The following is a 12,947-nucleotide window of genomic DNA, read 5'->3' on the forward strand; positions in this document are numbered from 1 at the left end:
TTCATCATTCATTTTTTAGATCACACCTACTAATATAAAACATAAAGACAAATTTTTATTTTGTTTTCCTAGTTATGCATTTTTTAACAATAATATATAACAAGCTTCGAAATAAAGAAATAAAATACTAGAAAAGAAAAGAAAACTTACCTTAGATGCTGGGGAATCCTCCTCCCCCAAGCTGGGTGTTGTTGTGGTCGGTCGATCAAAATGGCGAGTCGATGTTGAGACCCTAGAATAGGTAGTGCCAATTCTTGTTCTCCTGCTGCTAATGTTACTGGATGTTGGTGATGCTGTTCTCCCATTTCTGCTTACACTGGGAGTGCTGGTGAACCAGTGTTCTGGATGTCTTGTTGCATCTCTTCGATAGTTGTCAGCCTAGTGTTGAGGCAAGGGTGCTCCATCTGCTGCTCATGGTAGCCCATGGGCTAATCATGGTAACCATATGTAGAGAAGGATACACAGTCTTCCCTGATGGCCACTTGAGACTTCTTCATATTGCTTGCTACTAATACTAGTCAAAGTTGTCATCCTGCCATTACGCACTTGAGCCCTAATGCTAGGGGCTCTCAGAGTGCTAAGGAGCAGGTTGCTCCCAACTAGCATGCTTGGGCTGGTGCATGCGGGAAGATCTCGGCTGGTCCTAGCCAGTCCCTCTAGAATCAAATGATTGCCAAGCTATTTAGGATGTGGGTTGCGAGTCAATCTTGCAGAAGTGCTCTAGTGAGGCAATGCCTCCTTCACCTATAAATCAAAGACAAAAGATTGCACCTCATACTAACCAAGGTTTTGGTCTGGTAACAGGATTTCATTTGTATAATCCATATACATCATGACAAGTTTCCCATATTTTTTCGTCTTCAGCATGTGAGCTTGGACAAAATATTCATAATCAATAATCCAACGGGGAATGTCATCGGTGTAAGCAATAGAAGCATTATTAGAAGACCCAAAATTTTGCTATGTGGGTAACCAAAGAGGTACACCCAACATCTCCCTTAAGTTTAGGAATTTCTTTCAATTGTTTCATCATAAATTTGACAGGTGAAACCTTCCTTCTCTTAATCATGGCATAGAGTAGCTTAAGTTCATCATTCCTTACAGTGCGAAAAATCATTTCTAGGAAATAAAGAAAATCCTAGCCACTTATGCATAAAGCGCAAGGTAGCGTGATGAATTTTATTTGTATAAGGACTAGTAACAAGTAAGTTCTTTAGATATTTCTCTCCAACATTTCGTCCTATCAAAATCTTGTATAGCGGTGTCTACATCCACTACACATTGAGGAATCCTAGAAGCTCACTAAAATTCTTCTAGGGAATAGAAAATTCTTTCCCAAAAAACCTAAAAGTGACTTCATAATTGGTGGTTTGCAAGGGGCAAATAAATTCAGTAGCTAAAAGTTTTGACCCTGACTCATTAATTTCCCATGTATTCTCCCACCCAACAGTTTTAAAGATGATTTCAAACTCAGTATTCATACCTATTGACTACAAAAGAGCTGGATCATAAGCAGGAGTGAGGATGAACCCCTGATTGTTCAACTGCTTGTAGATGTCCTTCTCCATCTTGTCCTAGAGCTTGAGGTGCTTCTCCTCTAGGAGAATGTTCTTCTTGACGGATAATGATCCGAACAACGCTCTGAACAGTGGGAGATGGAGTGTCGATTTACATGTCAGCGCTGGCTTGTGAAGACGTACTCCTGGTGGACCGAGATGAAGATGAGCGAGTGAATGTGCCTGGCAACTTGTGCATCATCCTATAAAAACTGACAGTACAACACAACTCGTGGAACGGGTTAGGAAAAAATAAGTTAGCAGTTAGCCATCTAGGAGTCAGTCATTCGAGGGTCAGTCAGTTCGAGGTTGCCTAATGAATTTTTCTAATCAAGATTTTGGCAGAACTTGTCCCCTTAATTCTATTAATTTTTCCTCTCAATTTTAATAGCACTTACTCTCTTCACTTCTACTCTTAATTTCTCCCACTCTTGCTCAAAATTTAGCAACACTTTCACTCTAGAACTTCCTCTTCTTTCCTAATTCAAAAATCACTTCTACTAAGTGAATTTTCAAACTACGAAATTGAGAACTAGAATTTTGAATTTGGGATGCTTGATTGCAGCTGTGGTTGTGGCTGATAGCAAGTAGGAGGGGTGGTATTTATAGGCTGGGAGAGCAGCAGGCCGATTGGCCAAGTGGTGGGGCCTGGCTGGCCCCACATCATGGCCAAATAGGCCTCCCCATTTTCCTGATGCTCTGTTGCTTCGTGGTTAAGCAATATATCCACTCCTTTGGTGCTTCTTTCGGTGGAGATACGACTAGAAGGGCTCAGAGTGGAGATGGAGGTGATAGTGGTGGTTGAGTGGAGATGGAGATAGAAATGGAAGTGATAGAATGATGGGTGGTGGTTGAGTGGGTCCATGTGTCTCCCTGTATTTCTACCATATACACATGTATATGCTAATGCAAAAATACTTTATGATAATATGAAATATAACAAGATGAATGAATGGTATTTTTAAATTTTTGTGCCTCCACTGCTAAATATATATTACGGGTTTTTACTCCATAAATATTATTTGCATGGGGCTTGAATTTTATAATGCCATGATGAGAATTTTTATTTTCAAATGCAAATGTTTAATATGTTAAGATAAAATAATTAATGCAATGTAAAAAGTAAGTATGGATAACTACTGATTTTACTTCTCGGCGAGGGTTCGGGATTTTAAGTCCACCGAACTAGACTTCTTCAGTTGTATTTATTCTTCAGGTGCATCAGTTGGTCCCGGAGATGGAAACCCTAATGGTTGTACTGGCTTCTGTTGCCACTCCAAATTAGAGCATTGTTCCTAGTCTTTGCTTGAAAGCGAATCGCTCTTCCTTGCCATTGATATGGAACTTGATTTCTCTGGCTCCAACATCAATGTGTGCATTAGTAGTTATGGGGGTACGCCCCCCGATACCCATGGTAGGTCATATGGGCTACACCTCTAGGGGTGGCCCAGCCCACAAGATCAAGGCATGCACTGGCACTAGTCGACGTGCACCGCAAGACATTGTATAGTACCAAATAGGATACTTTCCTAGTAACCCTACCCCTCTAGAGTATATAAGGAGAGGCAGGGGTCCCCTAGTGGACATCCCCATATAGATCCTAGGCCTAGCCTAAGGCATTTGATCACACGCAATATCATACGATAGCCAATACAACCAATAGAATACAGGAGTAGGGTATTACGTCATACTGATGGCCTGAACCTGTCTAACTCGTGTATCTCTGTTGCCTTCTTGTTCTTGATTACACGCCTCTCTGCCATCAATCTACCTTCGTGGGATACCCCTCAGAGGACTGCCGATGATATTCTATCGAGAGTTGGCATGCCAGGTAGGGGTGTCGTGCTGTTTCCTTATCTAACAAGATGGCTTTTTCTGCAGGCTCTTCATCTTTCCCATAGCCCAGCCTGATCTTCACGGTTGGATCGATCTCATGGATCATTAACGCTGATGGAGTCGGAGAGCTCCTCAAGCTGGTGCAGATCAATTCTACGCTGATCACCCCTGCACTTGTGACTATAGATCCGATCTCAGAACCACCTTTGAGTCGCCTTCATCGACAACTCGCTGCCCGCTTCCTTGCTACCAGAGGAGGCAGATCAACAATGACGATCTGATCGCATCTATCGATCAGGTTGGTATGAAGCTCGCTGATTGCCTCTCCATCACCGAATTGGCTTTCGACACTCTAGTTCAGCGCCGACCACCCTCTGATCTAGATCTATTAGAGGCTGGTCAGGAAACTCTAGGGGCTATGGCCCTACCCTTTGGATTCACCAACACCGCTGCCGCTTACCAAGATGCCCTAAGGGGCAAATTCACCGACCAAGTTGGAGATGTCCATCCTCTCGCCGACTAGATAACGCCATACACCACTGACTGGACTTTCTATCTATAGCTAAGTCACACTTTAATATTCTTCTAAATATTCTCCAATCTCTATATATCACCATAATATTTCTTCGAGTTGTTTTCTCCATGTTTGCTCTCCAAACGATTTTCTAAACCCCTGAACAGTAATGTTGATGCTTGGATGTCCCTAGAGATGGCCCTGTCTCTGGCTCCTCCCTACACATGCATGAGCATCTGCCCTCTGTGTTATGGGTGGTCGGCAGTGGCTCCTTAGCGACGCTTTGTTCTTCCTACACGCACATGGGCTCTGCGCTCCATGTTATGGTTAATAGGCTAGCTAGGGCTAGAGACTTAGCTACACACTAACTATTTTGGTGGTTTATATTAAATATAAATACATCTTCACACCAACTGATCATCGAGCTGCATACGATATTTCATCGCCATTGCTAATTTTTCTCTGGAGTTCATATATTTTTACATCATGTACTACCCATTCAACATATTTGTATTATAGGATCATTGTCTAGGTGATCGGACCACCTGGTGCTCGGACTTCTCCACCAATGAACTGGTTGGACCTCTAGGTTCATGGACTTCATCACCGACCAGTTGATCAAACTGTTCGTCAGTCGCTTCTACTCAATGCTCACTTCACCGCCAACTAGTTGACCATACTATTCATCGCTCGTGCTTCATTACCAGCTACGCCTAGGGCTCCTCGGTGCTCAAACATTGCTAGATACGCTAGAGACGCCTCGGTGCTCAAACATTGCTAGCTATGTCAGTTACTCCTTGGCGCTCGGATTCTTCATGCTCGAGGACTAAGTGGGCACACTTCACCTTGTGAACATCGCTAGCTACGCCGGGGACTCCTCGGTGCTCAGACATCACCAGCAACACCGGAGGCTCCATGGTGCTCGGATATCGCTAGCTACGCCAGGGACTCCTCGGTGCTCGCACATCACCGGCTACACCGGGGACTCCTCGAAGCTCAGACATTGCTAGCTATGCCAGGGACTCCTCAGTGCTCGAACATCGCCAGCAACACTAGCGACTCCTTGGTGCTTGGACATCGCTAGTGACATCGGGGACTCCTTGGTGCTTGGACATCGCTAGCAACGCTGGGGACTCCTAGGTGCTCAGACATCGCCAACGACACCGAGGACTTGTCGGTGCTCAGACATCGCTAGCTACACTGGACACTCCTTGGTGCTCGGACATCGCTAGCAATGCTAGGGACTCCTCGGTGCTCAGACATCACCTATGATGCTAGGGACTCCTTGGTGCTCAGACATCGCTAGCGATGCTGGGGACTCCTCGGTGCTCGAACATCGCCAGTGATGTCGGGGACCCCTTGGTGCTCAGACATCGCCAGCGACGCTGGGGACTCCTCGGTGCTCAGACATCGCTAGCTACGCCAGACACTCCTCGGTCCTTAGACATTGCTAGCCACGCCTGGGACTCCTTAGTGCTTAGACATCTATAGCTACGTCGGGGACTCCTTGGTGCCTAGACATCACCAGCTACATTTGGGACTCCTTGGTGCTCGGACGTCGCTTGCTATGCTGGGCACTCCTTGGTGCTCGAACATCGCTAGCTACGCTAGGGACTCCTAGTGCTCGAATGTTGCCAGCTATGCCAGGGACTCCTTGGTGCTCAGACATTGCTAGCTACACCGAGGACTCCTCGATTCTTGGGCATCGCCAGCTACACCGGGAACTCCTTGGTGCTTGGACATCGCCACCTACACTGGGGACTCCATTGGTGGTTGGATCTTGCTATGTCTCATCGGTGTGCTATCAAGCTGCTCCATGCTATTTGGATTAGGGTGCAGATCTTGGGCAGCATGTCTGGGGTCTTGATACGAGCATGTCAGACGATGTCGTCAAACTTTCAGACTTCTTTTTCTTTAACCCTGCTACAAGATTCATTCTTCATCTTCCATCAGGCTTGGGGACTAAGTGGGCACACTTCACCTTGTGGTGATTGTGCACTTTTCGATTCAGGGCTCTGCCCATGGACTGGCTGCACGCTCGGCTGATCTTTTGCCTTTCTTCTACTTTCTGACCCTAGCACCATGTGACTACGTCACCAACTGTTAGGCTCGAGGACTAGCTATGGGGGGTAGGACCCCCGATACCCATGGCAGGTCACATGGGCTATGCCCCTAGGGATGGCCTAGTCCACAAGATCAAGGTGTGCATGGCACTAGTCGATGTGCACCGCAAGACATTGTATAGTACCAAATAGGATACTTTCCTTGTAACCCTACCCCTCCAGAGTATATAAGGAGAGATAGGGGTCCCCTAGTGGACATCCCCATATAGATCCTAGGCCTAGCCTAAGGCATCTAATCACACGCAATATCATATGATAGCCAATACAATCCAACAGAACACTAGAGTAGGGTGTTACGTCAAACTGATGGCCTGAACCTATCTAACTCGTGTGTCTCTGTTGCCTTCTTGTTCTTGATTATATGCCACTCTGCGGATCAATCTACCTTCATGGGATACCCCTCGGAGGATTGCTGATGATATTCTATTGATAGTAGTACTCAGGAAGGGTCTCCCAAGGATGAGGAGTGTCTTCATATCTTCCTATATATCAAGTACTACAAAATCCACTAGAACAAAGAAATTTCTTATTTTTACTAGAATATTCTCGACTGATTCCTATAGGATAGCAAACCGACTGGTGTGAGTTGCAGACACATTGATGTTGGTGTGAGTGTTGAATACTTGAGCTTGTCAAAAACCTTCTTGGGCATGACACTGACGCTTGCTCCAAGATCGCTTAGCACATTCTCAAAGTTTTGGTGTCTGATCGAACAATCAATAGTGGGACATCCTTGGATCCTTCTTCTTGATAGGTGATGTGTTCAGGATGGCTGCACTACACTCCTCCATTAACTTGATTACCTCAGTGGTGGGCAGTGGTCTTTTGTTATTCATGATGTCTCTGAGGTACTTCGCATGGGTAGGGTACCTATCTAACATCTAGAAGAGGAATATTGATATATAACTTTTGAATTATGTCTACAAACATCCAAACTGCTCATCCATTTTAGCGTTTCAATTTCTGTGTGGAAACAGTAGGAAGGTGGTGCCTTGAAAATCTTGCATTATTTCTTGTGGTTGTGCCTTAACTTCTTCAACTTCATCAGTCCTTCTTCTCCTCCTACACTATTGCCTGTGTCTTACTTGTCCTTGTCAGATATGGCAGATCACGAGTAGACTTGCCACCTCTTGTGGTTATGGCGTTGACCATTTCAAGGTTAGTAGCAATAGGCAGAGCAGCGGTCAACTAGGCTAATTGTGATTCTATCTTTTTATTATAGCTAAGTTGGTCTTTCATGGCAGAAGAAAAACTATCCATTTTTGTGTTTATGTTTTCTAGGACCTTATCATTAAAAGCAACCTTCTTAGAAATATTTTCATTAATCCTAGCTTGCTCTAAGATCAAGTATCTCAAGGATGGTTTCTTAGGATTAGAGGAATAATTACCTAGGGCACTTACCTTGGTAATTTGACTGTTGTTGTTGTTGATTCCATCCTTGTCTCTATTGTTGTGGAGCAGAGTTGTTGATGACAATGTTTGCATCTTCTTGATATTCAGGGAAATCAACCCCCAAATATTCTCCACATACGTTTTGGGAATTAAAAGCATCTTCAATGGCCTAACGATCCTTCTTGTAATTGGCTCGATGTTCGAGCCAATTCAACAGTATGTCCATCTTGGTTGACAGTGCACACTATCTCTTCTGGTACTTCTTCGCTCTTATTTCATGCTTGAATACTGCATTGAGATCAGCCTTGATTAGAGGCTATCTATTCCATAAGAGTTTAAGCCTTTTCAAGGATGAGTGACATGAATGATCCTCCTAGCAGTAGCATCTAGTTGTTCATGAGCTTTTTGAGTTAATCCATGTTAAAAGTCTTGCATGAGCAACCAATCTTTCATCCCATGATGAGGATAATCTGAAATGTATTCTTGGAAATGTTCCCATGCTTTCTGGAATGGTTTCTCCTTTCTGCTATTGGAAATTAGAAATCTTTCCTCTTAAGGCATTGGTCTTGCCTATGGGGAAGAACTTTGCTAGAAAGGCCTTCAAACATCTTGCCCATGTATTAATGTTATCTTTGTTGTTGTAGAACCACTGCTTCGCCCTTCCCACTAATGAGAATGGAAATAGGTGGAGTAGTATGATGTCTTCAAGCAATGTCCGTGATGGTGATTATGCTGCTAATCTCCAAGAAATTCTAGAGATGAGCACTAGCATCTTCATGTGCCTTTTCGCTAAATGGGGTAGCTTGCACCATGTTGATGAGGCTTGGCTTGAGTTCAAACTTAAGGTTGTTGGTTTTGAGTGTTGGTCTAGTGCGGATGTTTGTGATAGAACCGCCCAATTTATACAAGATCAAGTATGGCTGTTCCCGTTTCATACAGTTGACAGCGCGCATACTTTCACTTATATAAACTCGGTAGTCCATCGAGTGTCACTGAAGGACCTCGGTAAATCAACACCATAACCAAGATCGCATGATTAAGCAAATACTCATCATATACATAGAGTTGCAGCGAAAATAATGTTTACAATGAGTTCACAAATAATAATACAAGTTTGGGTTTCAAAACCGATTAGTGAAAACAACATAGCTTTCAACTAATTACAATAATATAAGTTCTAAATACATTGCTAGCATATGTGACCTCCTTCGACAAAAGCATATGGATAAGAACACTATATAATATCGTAGAGCCCACCTGACGGTTAGCCACCATCTTTAGCAGGCCGAGAACTTCACCTACAACATGGTGGGATAAACCCTGAGTACTCGAATATACTCAGCTAGACTTACCTATCATAAACCAAAAATAAAATGACACCAAGGATTATGCAAGGCTTTATAAGTAGAGCTAGCTTGACAACATTTTGCATAAAAAGCCACTAATTCAGCTATACATTTTATAATTCGGTCATCAAGTTAATTATAGCTATTCATCTCTAGATTAGCAACTAACCTGTGTTAAACATGTGGTATATCATTTAGTAACATGCAATAGTAACCATAGCCGGCATAATAATTCCATGTTCATCATAACCATCATATTCCATAATTCAATTACCACGATGCTGGAGCTAGTCAAGTTTCTCACTATCCGGGAGAGACTGATGATACGAATCAATTTTAACTAGCTGAGAATTTATTTCTAACACAAACCTAGACATACCTGCGCTAAGGTAGTCTTAGGTCACCTTTGGTACAACTTAGGTCCACATTTCATGGGTTCAATCAGTGCCACACAATCAAGGACAACCAGCTTCTAGGATGATCAGGACTACCCTACCCTTGGGCTCACGTCTAGCTCCCCACACATCCTTACTACCATCCAGAGTGCGCACTTTCATAGAACAGGGCCCAGGCTTGAGTTGAGCTACTTAGTTTTGTGGTCGGAACGAGTTATCCGGCCAGCTCAGTGAGAGGTATGCGTTCAATCTCGGCAGAAGTGCCAGCAATGGTACAATCCTTAATCGACACAGACAGGATCACATGAGTCACCCTACACATAGACTCCGCCTGGCCTCAAGTTACATTACTCTATGGTTCTATTGCACGATAGGAAATATAAACAACCGTGCTTCGGTATCCACCTATATCTCGCAGGTGATAGCGAAATCACCTGACTTCTACTAGTCTAAGCATGGCTAAGCATATATTCGATCCTAGACCTACATAGTGCTCAAGGTATATTTTTGGACAAGGTAGTTCTATGCATCAAGTGTTTTCAACCAACTCTTATAATTTAATGCATCAAGCATAAAGGATGCAAGTAATATTTATAAAACATAGGAGGCTTAGAATGCTCCGAGGCTTGCCTAGGATCCAACACTAGGTCAGTGTTTGTTAGATGACACTCGCTTGGTGAGCATCTCCCATCTCGGCACTTGCTTAGTCCTTCCATCTTCTGGATGGATTCACCAAAGTCCATCTTTGGGTTTGGCTCCAACATCATGTCCTTCACGTGGTGCTTCTAGCGTACCTAAATGAGATGCAACAATGCAAGTGCATGAATGCAAAGAATGGCAATATGAGATGCCTCACATAAAAGTATTCAAGATGAGCACAAGGTTGCGCCGAACAAATATAAGCACTCCACATTACCTAATTAAACATCACACAACCTATCATGCTAGGAAAGCAAGGAAGGCAGCACCAAGCATGACACAAGTTTCACAAGGTTTTAGGTATATTAACTTAATACCATCACAGGCAGTGAGCCACACTTAGCAACACATAAAGCAAAGCAAGGTGAAGCAAACAATTTTAGGTATAAACATAGATTCTAAACAATAGCACCACAGTCACTTGTTTTGACAATACCCAGAGTTCTAAGGCATGCAAAAAGTGTGATCCTAGACTTCTGGAAAGCTAATAAAATTATCTAAAACTTTGTTATTAACACCAAAAGCTGATTCAACAAATAACAAGGTCAAAATACATCATGAAGCAGAGCTTATACAACTAAGGACTAGAAAACTAAAAGTAACTTCCAAAATGCATATCTCAAGTTACATTCATCCCACAAGCATGATCCTCAACTTTATAGAATACTATTAAGTTATCTATAACTTTCTTATTATCATCTTAAGATGATTCTATAGCTAACAAGGTTAAACAACATCAAGAAGGCATCTCTGTCCAAATTTGGATAGAATCTGCCATTCCATTTTGAACAGCAACAACTAGAGTTATAGACCACCAAAAGCAGTGATCTTAGACATTTTAGAAAGATTAGGAAAAGCACTACAACTCTACTATTATCACCAAGACATAATTCCATGCTTAAATAAGTCAAACAATACAATCATTTAGATCTATTCAGAGGACATGCAAAAGCTGACAACAAACTTGTAAAATCGATAACTCCTAAACCAGATGGCCTAAAATCATGACATTTTAGGCAAAGAAATATAAGGAAATTATCTACAACTTTTGTATTCAACATATCTATAAAAACATCATTTGCATCACGAACATGTTACCACCTCCAAAACTGTACATGCCGCCATAACAACAGAGGCCTGCTCAATTCATCTATCATTTAGTTGCTACAAACCAACATATTCTTGACATATATGCTACCCCAAACATCTTGGTATTGTATTCAAACAATCATAGCAAATAGGAATAGCTACTAGATGTATCACATGACAATAAATACCAGTGTTATCCTAAACGCTAAATGGTAAACAGTCGGTCACCTACCGTTTAGCCTATTATTCGGGCAAAACGGGTGTTTAAACGGGAAAAACGGCCGTTTAAACGGTCAAAACAACCGATTAAACGGAAACGGTGCACCACCGTGTAGCGTTTAAACGGTGTGTAAACGGGCTAAACGGCCGTTTAGGTGAACAGTGATAAATACATGTATAGGCTCACAACATTCATCCTCTACTTTAATAATGCAATATAGGTATTATTTTTAATACTATATGAGAACAACTAGTTTGGGGCTGAGACTTTTATGAGTGGTAGATGTTTTCAAAACATAGCTAGTGCACAAATTTCACATGCTTAGGTTTTATATATTAATTATTACAAAAAAGACAAATTGCTAATGCAAGAAACATGTCAGAGCAAGATAAATCTAAAACACACTACTTTCTACAAACACATGGCCATATTGTATGTTATTATGGTAGCCCAACATCATACAAAGGTAGTGGAACCACATTTTCCATTTTTCACCTACATAAAAATTATAACTTATTTAAAACCATTTATCAAGCAACAAACAAGTTAAATCAATAAATCAACCATACTACATCCAATGAACCTTGAATTTTTTACCACATCTCAAATATAGCATTAGTAGCCTACCATAAACTTTTTAGAGCAATTGGAGCACCAAAACTTTAGATATGAATTTATTCCTAGAAAACCCTAATTAACATAGATAAATAAAAATAGCAAAAACCTTATACTAACACATATCATATTATGACTCCACTGAATAGATCTACTACTCAAGGATTTTAAAAAGCCTTCATTTGCTATTTTATGATATTTCTATGATTTATTATGATTTTTCAAACTTTAGCTGATTATATGCATATAAGGAAAAAGAAAAGGAAAAACTTTTTTGCATCAGGAACCCTGGACTTTCTTCTAATTAACTAAGCCCATATCTGAAAAATATAATCTCTAGTGCTTTTGCATATGGACCCAGAAAATAGTTTCTATTTCCATTCTTACCCTTCTTCTTCCTCAACCATCGAACATAGAGCAGGCAGGGGATCGGCTTGGGGCCAGCCAGTGGAGGCGGATTCCGGATGGTGGCCCAGCGGGCGAAGATAGTTGCAGGGCCCCAGATGGCCTAGTGCTGGGTGCACCCATGGAGGGCTAAGCTTGGCCGAAGACGCAGCGTGTAGGGCCGGTAGCTTGCCTGCACAGGCCGTCCGAAGCGGCACCGACGGCGGTGGTGCACTTCAGCGATGACGGTGGCCAAGAAAACAGCAGCATATGAGCTTCTTGGATAGATGGAGAGGATAGGGTGGTTGGCTAGAGTTGAAGCGGCTCATAGGCAAGGCACATGCGATAGCAGGGAACTCTGCTCCAACGTCTATGGCGGTCACGACCACTGCTCTACGCGTGTGAGCCACAAAGAGGCGAGGAAGGGAGCTACGGAGACTGACCACAAACTTGTCATGTTGGAGCTCAAACCCACTGCTTAGCTAGTGACAAACATGTAGGATGTTACAATGTTCTTAGTGCTTGAAGCAGAGAATTCACATAGAGTCTTGTCAGCCATAGCTTCAGAAAACTGGTGTTCAGCTTCCTCTTGATTGGTTTGATTGTGATTGATGGAACTTGTTGATGAATCAGAACCAATCCTACAATACCCTATATAAGATATGAACAAAGACAAACAAGGGTAAGCCTGCTAGAGCAGAGGTATAAAGTTATGATCTCATCAATAAGTATTTATTTGATCAATTCTCTTAGTCATGTGCCCCTCCCTTGGCAACAG

At 42.4% G+C, this 12,947-nt stretch overlaps 1 non-coding gene across 1 annotated transcript; it reads left to right on the plus strand.

Moving 5' to 3' along the window:
- The first annotated feature begins 7,872 nt into the window (after positions 1-7,872).
- On the plus strand, positions 7,873-7,980 carry LOC136468142 (small nucleolar RNA R71). The gene has a single exon (XR_010761683.1). It is a non-coding gene; the product is annotated as a small nucleolar RNA R71 (small nucleolar RNA).
- Positions 7,981-12,947: the final 4,967 nt, after the last annotated feature.

This window comes from Miscanthus floridulus, chromosome 7 (assembly GCF_019320115.1).
Source record: "Miscanthus floridulus cultivar M001 chromosome 7, ASM1932011v1, whole genome shotgun sequence".
Classification (NCBI taxonomy): domain Eukaryota; kingdom Viridiplantae; phylum Streptophyta; class Magnoliopsida; order Poales; family Poaceae; genus Miscanthus; species Miscanthus floridulus.